Source organism: Macaca nemestrina, chromosome 9, assembly GCF_043159975.1.
Source record: "Macaca nemestrina isolate mMacNem1 chromosome 9, mMacNem.hap1, whole genome shotgun sequence".
In the NCBI taxonomy this organism is placed as follows: domain Eukaryota; kingdom Metazoa; phylum Chordata; class Mammalia; order Primates; family Cercopithecidae; genus Macaca; species Macaca nemestrina.
Window position 1 is genome coordinate 137,664,982 of NC_092133.1, and position 14,102 is coordinate 137,679,083.

The 14,102-nt window shown below is 47.9% G+C and overlaps 1 protein-coding gene across 2 annotated transcripts in view; it reads right to left on the reverse strand.

The window, feature by feature from the left end:
• LOC105494360 (6-phosphofructo-2-kinase/fructose-2,6-biphosphatase 3) overlaps positions 1-14,102 on the reverse strand; it is a 318,705-nt gene that overhangs the window by 290,638 nt on the left and 13,965 nt on the right. The window contains exon 1 of one of the 2 annotated variants that reach the window (XM_071070504.1): positions 2,213-2,519. The exons of the other annotated variant lie outside the window; for it this stretch is intronic. The gene's annotated coding sequence lies outside the window, so the exon portion shown is untranslated. Of the gene's footprint in view, positions 1-2,212; positions 2,520-14,102 lie in introns of those variants that run through there. 2 annotated transcript variants of the gene reach the window in all.

The following is a 14,102-nucleotide window of genomic DNA, read 5'->3' on the forward strand; positions in this document are numbered from 1 at the left end:
ATTAGCCAGGCGTGGTTGCGTGGTGGTATGCGTGGTGGATTACATGCCTGTAATCCCAGCTACTCGGGAGGCTGAGGCAGGAGAATCACTTGCACCCAGGAGGCAGAGGTTGCAGTGAGCCGAGAATGCGCCATTGCACCATTGCACCATTGCACTCCAGCCTGGGCAACAAGAGCGAAACTCTGTCTCAAAAAAAAAAAAAGACAAGAAAGACTTTGTAATATTTCCTTCCTGCAAGGAGTAATCCTTTTGCCCTAAGGAAGGGCCTGAGGTGTATCCTGTCTTCCTAGCTGCTAGATTAGGCAGAGTTCCCCTGGGGACCTGTCATCTTCCTCTTCCTGAGCTTTTCTTTTTTTCTAACCTTTAATCTCTTTGGACTTTATCCTTGGGCTTTTCTGAAAGCACTTTCTGTCCAGCCCTTGCCATTCCACCCCAGCCCAACCTAGCTCCTCACAGCCCCCAGTGGCTTTCAGCCACCACCTCCACCTCCATACACTGTCTCCACCTCCATACTGTCCCCAACTCCATACTGTCCCCAACTCCATACTGTCCCCACCCTCTACTTTTGCTCCTGGTCTTTCCATTTGCACCTCAATGGCCCCATGGATTTCTGTGGTTGAAAGTTTCTAGTCTGGTTTAAATTTATTTTTACTTTTTAAATTTTTTATAGGAAAGAGGCCTCACTATGTTGCCCAGGCTAGTCTCAAACTTCTGGCCTCAGGCAATCCTCCTTCCCAAAGCGCTGGGATTACAGGCATGGGCCACTGCACCCTGCTGTAGTCCAGTTGATACTTTCGTCTTCTATATTTCATTTCTTAGAGGAACAAGAAAGAAAACATACAGGAGGGGTGGAGGAGGGAGTGAGTCTGGAAGGTGGTTTCTTTAATGTTGAAGCAATTAGTGTTCTCTCTAGTTTCTAGATTACCAAACGATCCAAAAAGTTACGCAGGGTAAATACTGCTTCTAGACACACCATCACCTCTGTTTTGGGATTAAATACCTACTTCCAGAGTTCTGGTAAATGGTAAACAAGGTTCTTTTGCTTAAAAGGAAAACCATCGTCTTCATTAAAGAACCACGGGGTGGGCCCAGGCATGTCCTCCCACCCCCACTTCAAAATAATCATAAACAGAAGTTCCAGAAATTCAATGCAAAAGAAGGTCCCAAAATGTTACTAATTTAAGGGAACTGCAAATAGGGAACAGAAAAAGTAAAGCCTTTCCAGAGAGCAAGCCCAGCGCACTCCCAATGTTTCAACCTTCAGTATCCTAGACCCAGAACCAAAAGGAACCTGGGAGAGGTTTGAGGAAATGCGCATCCAAGACATAACAATGTTACAGAAATGTAAAACCAGGAGTCAGGCAGAAGCCAGTCCTTCCCCAGTGCTCAGACCCTCCCGGCCACTACCATATATACAGCTCAGGGCTGGGATTTCACCCTGAGACATAAATTTAGAGTTCCAAATTCTGAGTGACTTTTAGAGATTCCGCATGTTTGTAAGCCTCTAGAGAGCCCAGCAGACATCACTCAATTCTTTTTTTGTTGTTTTGTTTTGTTTTTTAGTGGGTCAGGTTTATTATTGTTATTATATAAATACAAATAGACTTGAAAAAAATTCCAGGGGCTTGCTTTTCTTTTCTTTTTCTTTTTTTTGTGACGGGGTCTTGCTGTGTTGCACAGGTTGGAGTACAGTAGTGCGAAGCTCACTGTAGCCTTGAACTCCTGGGCTCAAGCGGTCCTCCCACTTCAGCCTTTTAAGTAGCTAGGACAATAGGAGTGTGCCATGTCTGAATAGTTTTTACATTTTTTTGAAGTGGGGAGGTGGTCTCGCTATGTTGTTCAGGCTGGTCTTGAACTCCTGGCCTTAACTGATCCTTCTGCCTTGGCCTTGCAAGGTGCTGGGATTACAGGCATGAGCCACTGCACCTGGCCTTCAGTGGCTTTCTGACTTGTTTGATCAAGACCCAAATTAAGAAACACACGCCTATATTAAGGTAGCATAATACTGAATAGAAAGTATCTCAATACGTTGCATATAGTAAAAATAACTATTGTTTCTTGAAATGTTTGTTTCAGTTTGGTATCTATCCTGTCTGTCAGTCCGTATATTAGGGTTCTCCAGAGACACAGAACCAATAGGGTCTGTTTATGTGTGTGTGTGTGTGTATGTGTGTATGTGTGTGTGTAGTTGCATTATAAAGAATTGGCTCACCTCATTATGGAGGCTGGCGGGTCCAAAATTTGTAGCATGAACTCCTGGAGACCCAGGAGGGCTGATGATACAGATGCAGCTTGAAGGCAGTCTGCTGTTGAATTCCCTCTTGCTCTGGGAAGCTGGTCTTTTTGTTTTATCCATTGTTTTTTCAAGTGATTGGATAAGGCCCGCCCACATTATGGAGGGCGGTCTGCTTTACTCAGAGTTCTCCAGTTGCAATGTCAGTCTCATCCAAAACACCCTCCAATTTGACATGTAAAATTAACCATTGCAGGCCAGGCGCGGTGGCTCTCTCCTGTAATCCTAGCACTTTGGGAGGCCAAGGCAGGCGGATTGCCTGAGCTCAGGAGTTCGCCACGGCCTCCCAAACTGCTAGGATTACAGGCGTGAGCCACCACGCCCGGCTTAAATTCATTCTTGAGGGAGAGGCAGGAAAGACTGAGAAGCTGCAGCAGAGACATAGTATATTTTGGAAAAGCCCCCAAGGTGGTTAAGATGGACCCTCTCCCCAGACTGGAAACCTCTGCTGTTGCTAAGGCTCTGACCCACGCACGTTATGTATCCTTCAGAGAGATTCTAGGCATGGCAGTGGCTTTCTAACTTTGACAGATAAGACATGTTTCGCCTTATGATTTAGTATCCCACATGCAACGGCTAATTTTTCTTTTTTTTTTTTTCTTTTTGTAGAGATGGAGTCTTGCTCTGTCACCCAGGCTGGAGGGCAGTGGCACGATCTTGGCTCACTGCAACCTCTGGCTCTCAGGTTCGAGCGATTCTCCTGCCTCGGCCTCCTGAGTAGCTGGGATTACAGGCGCCCGCCATCACACCCAGGTAATTTCTTTTGTGTTTTAGTAGAGACAGGGTTTCACCGTGTTGCCCAGGCTGGTCTCGAACTGCTGAGCTCGGACATCACTGAATTCTTAGGCAGTGCTGGACACACTCTCCCTGTTCCTCAGCCACCTGCCTCCACCATCAGCGTAGCAAGTTCACGCCCATCTTATCTGAGGAGAACCCTCGGGGCCTGAGGAACAGATGCAACAGCCCAAGATCACCGTCAAATATCCTGGGGGAAGTGAGTCTACTCTGCATTTATAGGTGACGGCCAGTCTCCTACCCACACCCCGACAACTCCATGGTGGCCCAGGTCTGAGCATTCATGCCCCTTGCTCACTAAAATTAAGACCCCCACCCTGCTTGTAGCCACCAGAGACCCAATCACAATCCTCCCTGCGTAAACACCGCATGTTCTCACTCCTAGGTGGGAATTGAACAATGAGATCACTTGGACACAGGAAGGGGAACATCGCACACCGGGGCCTATTGTGGGGAGGGGACGGGGGGAGGGATAGCATTAGGAGATATACCTAATGTAAATGACGAGTTAATGGGTGCAGCACACCAACATGGCACATATGTAACAAACCTGCACGTTGTGCACATGTACCCTAGAACTTAAAGTATAAAAAAAAAAAAAAAAAAAAGAACAGAAAACATGCTCTCCCCCAGGTAGGTGCACCTGCCACCCAAGCAGATCCACTGTGACAAGAAAGTGTAAGAAGGCTGGGCGCGGTGGCTCACACCTGTAATTCCAGCACTTTGGGAGGCCGAGGTGGGTGGATCACCTGAGGTCAGGAGTTCGAGACCATCCTGGCCAACATGACAAGACCCCGTCTCTACTAAAAATACAAAAAATTAGCCAGGTGTGGTGGCACACGCCTGTAGTCCCAGCTACTTAGGAGGCTGAGGCAGGAGAATTGCTTGAACCAGGGGGAGGTTGCAATGAGCTGAGATCATGACACTGCACTCCAGCTTGGGTGACAGAGCGAGACTCTGGCTCAAAAGGAAAAAAAAAGAAAAGTATAAGGAGTGGGGACTTTTATATAACTTTTAGGGGGATAGGAAGGAGAGGCACTCAGCGAAGGACTTTAGGAGGCTGTCTGGGCAGATGGATTCTGTGGAAGCGCCTTGAATACGTCAGACCACTAGAGCTGCCTCGCTCTTATTGCCCGCACTCACCCACATTCATCCCCAGGCCTGAATGTTAAGGGCTCAAACAGACTTGCAAATACACTCAGCACCTGTGAGTGGGCAGCTGCTGTGCAGACCATCCCATCCCATTTTCTGGCCAGTTAAACTCATGCATAATGGTGGTAGCAACAGCCAAGTTGTCATTGCTGGGCAGAGAGTTCCTTTAAGACAGGAATCATAAGGCCCACTTAGGAAGCACTCTGGACTATAATAGGGTCTCCAGTGGCCACAAGCAGGGTGGGATCCTGATATTCTACTAGGCCATGTAGAAGCCTTTTGTGTTTAGCTGCTCGTGTAATCCTCACAACTGCATAAGCTTGACACATTAGGGAACTGAAGCTCAGAGATGTTTGGGAAATTCTCCAAGGTCACACAGCTACTCAGTGGCGGAGGTGGCATCAGAACCCAGGAAGGCTGACTGAAGCCCCCGTGCTGCCTTGCCCCCTGGCATCCTCAGCTGCCAGCCTGAGGCAGACATTCTAGGACGGCTAGGACCCTCGCTCAGCAAGTGGGAGCAAAGTGGAGGATTCCAGGACTCACTACCTCATCTTCCACCAGCCTCCCACTGCCTCCAGTCACCCCTACCTAAGCTGCCTTTCTGCATGAAAATGCTGGGGTTGGAGAGTGGGGCAGGCTAGGGAAGGAAGACAATGTGATTTAACCTGTCCCTAAATTGTTAGATAGCATCTCTGGAGTTAAAGATCTCAGCTATCAATTAAAATGCAAACTGAGCTACTATCTATCATTTAGAGATGACGTAGATGAAGAATCTGAGGATGTGACTTAGAAGAAACCAGGAAAGACCTAGGGACTTAGCAACAGACAAAGGACCAGAAACAGGCAAAGAAACAAAATTTCACCTTCTCTACCTTCTCTACAGTGTCGCTCAGGGCCGGGCTGGCTACCTCCATAGATATTCAATTCCTTAACACCTCGGGGCAGAGGAGAGGAAGAAGACCCAAGTTGAGGATGAATAATCCAGGAGATCCCTTGAAAGGAAGAAAAGAGGATTATCAGAGAGATCTTCCGGAGCTCCACAAACTGCTCGGAGCAGAGGGGCCACCAGATAAGGGTTGCTGCCTCAGATAATCCAATGGAGGAAGAGGGTTTGGCTGGTAATTTTCTGGCTGGGTTCTTGATAAGAAACTGTTATCACATCTGCTAGACAGGGATCCAAGAAAAACAAGATACTGTCTCTTTATACACATTCCACAGCTCTTACCTTCTCCCAAGAGATGTTAAAATGGCTTAAAATGTGTTAAAATGTGACAATTTAATACATGTGGCAGAGACAAAAAAGAGACTCCTAAAGTGTTCCTCTCTTCAGAGAAAAGTATGAAGCTATTAATTAGGCAAATGAATCCAGGAGCTCAGAGACGGTTACCCTGTTATGCATCCTCACTACAGACTCAGTATCAGATGGACACTGAGGGCCGCAGAGCTGAATGAGACCAGCACAGGCGTTTTCCTCCCGACTTCTCAGAATACTGTACCTGGTACTACCTGGAGGGTTGAAACGTACTCGGGTAAAAGTTACTCACTCCTCCAGTCCTCAGCTCTTCCTGTGTGAGTCCTACAGATGGCCTTGTCTAGGCATATGGGGTGGAGGGGAGGAGTGTCAGGTTTGCAAAAAAGAAAGGCTAGGAGGCCAGGCAAGGTGGCTCATGCCTGTAATCCCAGCACTTTGGGAGGCCGAGGCGGGCGGATCACCTGAGGTCGGGAGTTCCTGACCAACATGGAGAAACCCCGTCTCTACTAAAAATACAAAATTAGCCGGGCACGGTGGTGCATGCCTGTAATCCCAGCTACTCGGCGAGGCTGAGGCAGGAGAACTGCTTTAACCCAGGAGGCAGAGGTTTCGGGGAGCTGAGATCACACCATTGCACCCTAGCCTGGGCAAGAAGAGCCAAACTCCATCTCAAAAAAAAATAAAAGGAGAAGAGGAAGAGAGAAGGGAGAAGGGAGAAGGGAGAAGGGGAAGGAGAAGGAGAAGGAGAAGGAAAAGGAGGAGGAGGAGAACAGGGGCTAGGAGAAGTGGGAAAGGTGGATGGCAGTGGAATACCGTGACCATGTTTGTTAAACTCAAAGTCATGATTATTCTTTTAGCAAGTCCAAGGGCATCTGTGCCCCTTGTTAAAGGGGCAATGGGCCAGAAACAGGTACTACTCAAGATCCAACTTGCTGGTGAGATGGAAGGCTGCCTCCATCTAAGAGTAGCCCTGGCATTCTCCTCTGACCAGCGACAATCTCCCTCTTCCCCTGAAGTAGACAATGACAAAGCTCAACAGGGCTGGACAAACCCTCCAGTCCAAAGAAACCAATCAATACACAAACACTTTATTACTTCATGAATAATTGCAACATCACTGTTCACAAAGGAACCCATTCCACTAAAACAGATGCATCAGGTGGAAGGAGGAAGAGACTCAGAAAAAAAAATACTGAGCCGGGTGGTGGCTCATGCCTGTAATCCCAGCACTCTGGGAGACCAAGACGGGTGGATCTCTGTACACCTGAACTTGTACCTCTGAACTTAAACATTTACAAAAAAATACAGGCATCAAGAAAAGGCAAGGCCTTTGGAGTCTGGCAGACGAGACTTCGCATCTGAGCTCCACTATTCTCCCACTAACACAGGTAAACACCTGGCTCCAGCAGAGAATGCCAGACATGTTCATCCCTGCCTGGCTCTGTGTAACTGACCTGAAATTCTCCACCTGGGAAAAAGTCTGTTTTGTGCCCGGAGGCAGAATGAAAAGCCTAGCCTCTTCCTCATAAGGAAGTTGTGGGGAAAAGAGAGAGATCAGATTGTTACTGTGTCTATAAAGAAGGCGTAAGAAACTCCATTTTGCCCTGTACTAAGAAAAATTGTTTCTGCTTTGAGATGCTGTTAACCTGTAACTTTAGCCCCAACTCTATGCTCACAGAAACATGTGCTGTATTAAATCAAAGTTTAATGGATTTAGGGATGTGCCTTGTTAACAATATGTTTGCAGGCAGTATGCTTGGTAAAAGTCATCGCCATTCTCCATTCTCAATTACCCAGGGACACAATGCACTGTGGAAATCCGCAGGGACCTCTGCCCAAGAAAGCCTGGGTATTGTCCAAGGTTTCCCCCGACTGAGACAGCCTGAGATATGCCCTCATGGGAAGGGAAAGACCTGACTGTCCCCCAGCCCGACGGCCTGACAGCCCTAAAGGGTCTGTGCTGAGGAGGAGTAGTGAAAGAAGGAGGCCTCTTTGCTAAGAGGAAGGCTTCTGTCTCCGGCTCCTCCCTGGGAATGGAATATCTGGGTGTAAAGCCGAATATTCCCATTCGTTCTATTCTGAGATTGGAGAAAGCCGCCCTGTGGCTGGAGGCAAGATACGCTGGCAGCAACACTGCTCTATTACTCTTTCCTACACTGAGATGTTTGGGTAAAGAGTAACAAATGTAGCCTACGCGCACATCCAGGCACAGTACCCTTCCTTGAACTTATTCATGATACACATTATTTTGCTCACGTTTCCCTACTGACCTTCTCCCCACCTGTTGCCCTGCTACATTCCCCTCACTAAGATAGTAAAAATAATGATCAATAGGCCGGGCGCGGTGGCTCACGCCTGTAATCCCAGCACTTTGGGAGGCCGAGGCGGGCGGATCACAAGGTCAGGAGATCGAGACCACGGTGAAACCCCGTCTCTACTAAAAATACAAAAAATTAGCCGGGCGCGGTTGTGGGCGCCTGTAGTCCCAGCTACTCGGGAGGCTGAGGCAGGAGAATGGCGTGAACCCGGGAGGTGGAGCTTGCAGTGAGCCGAGATCGCGCCACTGCACTCCAGCCTGGGCGACAGAGCGAGACTCCGTCTCAAAAAATAATAATAATAATAATAATAATAATAATGATAATAATAATAATGATCAATAAATACTGCGGGAACTCAGAGACCAGCGCGGGTGCGGGTCCTCCGTATGCTGAGCGCCGGTCCCCCAGGCCCACTGTTCTTTCTCTATACTTTGTGTGCCTTACTTGTTTTCTCAGTCTCTCCTCCCAACCACAGGTGTGGAGCAGCTGGCCCCCTTCAGAAGTCTTTCAAATACTTCCAAACAGGAGTCAAGTGTCCCCCGTCCTGCCATGGCTGGGTTAAACATCCCCAATTCTTCAACCATGCCTCATGAGACTTATTTCCTGACTCTTCACCGGTTCACTCACTCTCCCCAAATTCACTGCAGGCCCTCTTCGTGAAGATTCAGATGGAGCCACAGACCCAGTGCATACGAGGTTCTCAGGGGGTCTGGGTCCCATACCGGGGGATAGGAGCGGTCCCCGGGGGCTCAGAGAGCTTGGGCGGCGCCTCCACCGCGGACCCGCCCCGGTCCCGCATCCTCCCGCGGGGAGGGGGTGCGCCGTCCACTTCTCCGGCGCCCTCAACCCAGAGGGAAAGGGGCTGCGCTCCCGAGCCGCCCCGCAGAGTCCACACGCCTAAAGCCTTTCTAGTCTGTTTCCTCTTCCGCGGCCTGCAAGCCCGCCGCAGCCCCACCCAACTCCGGGACTCGCAAAAACACCTGCCGGGCCTATTTCCTCTCGGGTATTATTTACAGCCGCTCCCAGGCCTTCTCGGAAAACATCCGTTGCCGGGAACACAACCTCAAAGCCCCAGAGCGCAGAGGACCCAGCGGCCGATCCACGCCTAGCTCACGAGCTGGACAGTCGCCGCAGGGCAGGCTGGGGCGGCGCGGGGCACGCCGGGAGGGTGTGCGACCGCACGTGAACGCGGCGTGCCGCACGGCCCAGGAGGGGCGGGGCGCGCGCTGACCGGCTCGTGCGCCGCGGACAACAGCCAATCCGAGCGAACCATCCCCAGGCTACGCCCCTGCCGGTTCCGCCACGCCCCCGTCGGACCTGCAGCTGCTCCTGGGGCCAGGACCAAGCTGGCTTTTGCGCCCGAAGTGCACCCGGGAGGGAGCAGGCGCGGGGTGCAATGGGGGGGGTGGGGTCGCGCACCCTGGAGGGAGCAGACGCGGGGTGCAATGGGGGTGTGGGGGCGCGCACCGTGCCCAGAGCGGGGCTCCCGGAGCTGGTGTCCCGTCTGGCCCTCCCCCGACCTCCCAGCTGGGTCCCCCCGCATGCCCGCCCTGTCTCACCGCCCTCAGCACAGGGACCTGCCTCTGTCCCCACGACGCCAGGCTCCAGGTGTATCTAGGACTAAAGGGTTGACATCCAGTCTATATAGGGTTGTGGGGGGTTACCTTAAAAGTTCCTTTTTGTTATTAAAAAAGTAATATACACTCGTGCAATGATTGAGAACGATAGAAGGAACCTAAAATATTTGTGGGGGAGCTCCCTTCCAGACTCGCCCATCTCTGCAGATATTTTTTTAAGCCCCGGGAGGCTTGGTTTTGGCCCCCACCTGTGCACTGCAGGTCTGATCTCCTATTCCGTGTCATCACACATAGGATGGGGGTCAGAGGTTATCACGAGGAATTTTATGTTGCTAATGAGTACAGCCAGTAGCAAAGGAGATTCAAGATGAAGACAACATTCCTAGGTAAAACACAGAAAGCAAATGAAAGATGTAATTATGGGACGGAGGAAGAAGAGGAAGAACTCTGTGCTGCTGGACTGGAATAACTGATCCGTTTGAATTTACAATTTTAAAATGTTTCCCAGCTCCATCCGTGGAAAAGGCCCTGGAAACACGGACACTCCGGTAGCAAGAAGAGGCACACAAAAGCCCAGATCCAGCCTTCTAAGGACCATCCTCCACTGAAAGTCCCCAGGTCTCCTTGGAGGAGTGGCTGATCCCAAGGCCGAGACTGGGGAGGACACAAGGAGCCTGGAACAGGAGCTAAGACAGAGTTCAAAAGTTGAAGGGACGTGTCAAGGACACAGCGGACAGCCTGAAAGCGTTCTCAGCCAAACTAGGAGTGGCTTGAGCACCAATTGAGTATGTCAAGAATGGATTCTAACACATGCAATCATAATTTTAAAAATCCCCGAGTTCACACTGGTACTATTACTACTATTAATAATGATGATTAAATTAAAGCTAGAAAAAGGGAGGATGGGCAGGAAAGAGCTTCTTTACAAAAGGATGCCAACTAATAAACGTGGAAGGAATGACAAAAGTGGTAAATAGCCATTTTACGGACACTCTGATAATAAGTGTTTCAATCAAGAATCATCAATAGACGCTAAAACTATTGAATAAAAGATTATTCCTTGTATATACATACCCAAAATAATTGAAAGCAAGATTTCAAAGAGATATTTGTAGACCCATGTTTGCAGCAGCATTTTTGACAACAGCCAGAAGGTAGAGCAATCCACGTGTCCATCAACAGATGAGTGGATACACAAAATGTGAGTAAACGCGCAGAATATTACTCCGCCTCAAAAAGGATGGAAATTCTGACCGATGCTACAACATGAATGAGCCCTGAGCACATGATGCTAAGTGAAATAGGCCAGGCACAAACAGACAAATATTGTAAGATTCCATTCACATGAGTTCCCTAGAATAGTCAGATTGAGAGACAGAAAGAATGGTGGCTGCCAGGAGCTGGGGATTGTGAAGAATGAGAGTTATTGTTTAATGGGTGCAGAGTTTGAGTTCTGCAGGATGAAAAAGTTCTAGAGATGGATGGTGGTGATGGTTGCACAACACTGTGAATGTATTTAACACTACTGAGCTGTATACTTAAAAATGTTGAAGATGATAAATTATAAGTGTATTTACCACAATTAAAAATTTTTACATTAGAAATTAAAGACCACCCTGGGCAACATAGTGAGACCCTGTTTCTAAAAAATTAAAAATGAAAAAATTAGCCAGGCATGGTGGCACGCACCTGTAATCCCACCCACTCGGGAGGCTGAGGTGTGAGGATCGATTGAGCACAGGAATTCCAGACTGCAGCAAGTCCTGATGGCACCACTGCACTCCAGCCAGGGTGACAAAGCAAGATTCTCTCTCTCTCTATATATATATATATATGCATGTGCATATATATGTGTGTGTGTATATATGTATATATGTACACACATGTATATATATACATATATCTCTGACTCAAGGACATGACGAAATGAAATGAAATAATACATTTTTAAATTTTTTATAAAGATTATTGGGAACAGGATATTTTATTCACACTTTGTGAGTGATTGCAAAGGAGCCCTCCACAGATAATTTGTTCGTTACAAATGGGAAAAGTTAACTTTACAAATGACCCAAACAAATGGGATCCTCAGATTGCTGTTAAAGTGTCACCTTATCACCGCTCCAGGCAGGGGGAACTTGCAGAGGCCCTGAGTCATGAGTCTTGAGTGTTTGAGCAACAGAAAGAAGAGGCCAAATGAGGTCGGGCGCCGTGGCTCACGCCTGTAATTCCAGCACATTGGGAGGCCAAGGCGCGTGGATCATCTGAGGTCAGGAGTTCAAGACCAGCCTGCCCAACATGGCGAAACCCCGCCTCTATTAAAAATACAAAAATTAGCTGCGCATGGCGGCAGGCGCCTGTAGTCCCAGCTATTCGGGAGGCTGAGGCAGGAGAATCGCTTGAACCCGAGAAGCGGAGGTTGCACCATTGCACTCCAGCCTGGGCTACAAGAGTGAAACTCAGTCTCAAAAAAAATAAAAAAAAATAATAAAGAAGTTAAAAAAGAGGCCAAATGAATCAGGGTTAGGAGATGACTGGAGAAGTGACTTGTTGTTTCTCTTTTAACTTCTCATTTTGACACAATTTCAAATTTAGAAAATTGTTAAGTAGTACAAAGAATCTCTCCATATATCTTCACCCAGATTCACCAATTATTAACATTTTACCATATTTGCTTCATCCTCCTTTTTTTTTTTCTTTTTTTTTTTCTTTTTTTTTTTTTTTGAGACAGAGTCTTGCTCTTGTCGTCCAGGCTGGAATGCAATGGCAGGATCTCAGCTCACTGCAGCCTTCACCTCCCGGGTTCAAGCAATTCTCCTGCCTCAGCTTCCTGAATAGCTGGGATTACAGGTGCGTGCCACCATGCCCAGCTAATTTTTTCATATTTTTAGTATACAGGGTTTTCACCACGTTTGCCAGGCTGGTCTGGAACTCCTGACTTGAGGTGATCTGCCTGCCTCAGCCTCCCAAAGTGCTGGGATTACAGGCGTCCAGGAAGCTGCTGATCTTGTAACAAGTCAAAAGGGAAACTCTTCATTCTTTCTTGCTTTCTGGACCTCAGGGAGAGAGGATGTTGGAGCAATCATGGTCCTCGCCTCATCTCAGGCTCTCATCACTGATGCCTGAATGGCCCTCTTTTGTATTTGCTTGTTTCATATAACAGACGACTATGACTCCATCAGCCAGTTGACATCTCAATTATTGACATTAAGTGACATATATTTTGTATGTTCCCCCATCCTCTGCTTCTGCCTGCCTTCAAATGGAAGTAACCATTATCCTGAATCTTGTAAACATGTATCGTTTTATTATGTATATACTCCTAAAAAGCATTGTTGAGTTTTAGTTGTTTTAATTTTATTTTAAAAAGTATCGTAGGCTGGGCATGGTGGCTTATGCCTGTAATCCCAGCACTCTGAAAGGCTGAGGCAGGAGGATTGCTTGAGTCTAGGAGTTCAAGACCAGCCTGGGCAAGATGGCAAGACCTCGTCTCTATTAAAAAAAAAAAAAAATTAGCCAGACATGGTGGCACACACCTGAAGTCACAAGCAACTGGGGAGGCTGAGGTGGGGGGATCACTTAGGTGACAATGCAAGACCCTGTTTCAAAAAAAATAAGAATAAAAAGTACCTTACCATATGTAATGATTTTGATTTTTTTGTTGTTGTTGCTGTTTTGTTTTGTTTTTTCCAGATGGAGTTTTACTCTTGTTGCCCAGGCTGGAGTGCAATGGTGTAATCTTGGCTCACTGCAACCTCCTCCTCCCGGGTTCAAGCAATTCTCCTGTCTCAGCCTTCCAGGTAGCTGGGATTAGAGGCATGCACCACCACACCCAGCTAATTTTTTTGTATTTTTAGTAGAAATGGGTTTCTCCATATTGGTCAGGCTGGTCTCAAACTCCTGATCTCAGGTAATCCACCTGCCTTAGCCTCCCAAAGTGCTGGGATTACAGGTGTGAGCCACAACGTCCGGAGCTTTTTTTCCTTTCATTCTTTTTTTTTTTTTTTTAATTGAGACAAAGTGTCGCTCTGTTACCCAGGCTGGAGTGCAGTGGCACGATCTCGACTCACTGCAACCTCCGCCTCCCAGGTTCAAGCGATTCTCCTGCCTCAGCCTCCCGAGTAGCTGGGATTACAGGTGCCTGCCACCACACCTGGCTAATTTTTGTATTTCTGGTAGAAACAGGGTTTCACCATGTTGGGCAGGCTGATCTCGAACTCCTGACCTCAAGTGATCTGCCCACCTCCGTCTCTCAAAGTGCTGGGATTACAAGCAAGAGCCACTGCGCCTGGCCTGTTTTGGGATTTTTTTAATAGTCATCAACAATATTGAGAGTTGCTGTCTATTTGAGTGTAGCTTATTTATAATATTGCCTTGTGTGAATATACTAAGAATAATTTATCCTCCTGTCAAAGTGCCTTTGTGCTGTGTAAAGGTTTTTCTATGAGAGTGCTGCTATGAACATGACTGTGTGAGCATCAGCAATACTAGGAGTGGTACTGCTGGTTTCAAAGTAGCTGAATGTCTTTTTTTTTTTTTTTTTGAGATGGAGTCTTGCTCTGTTGCCCAGGCTGGAGTGCAGTGGCGCTGCGATTTCAGCTCACTGCAGCCTCCACCTCCCAGGTTCAAGCAATTCTCTTGCCTCAGCCTCCGGAGTAGCTGGGACTACAGGTGTGTGTCATCATGCCCGGCTAATTTTTTGTATTTTTAGTAGA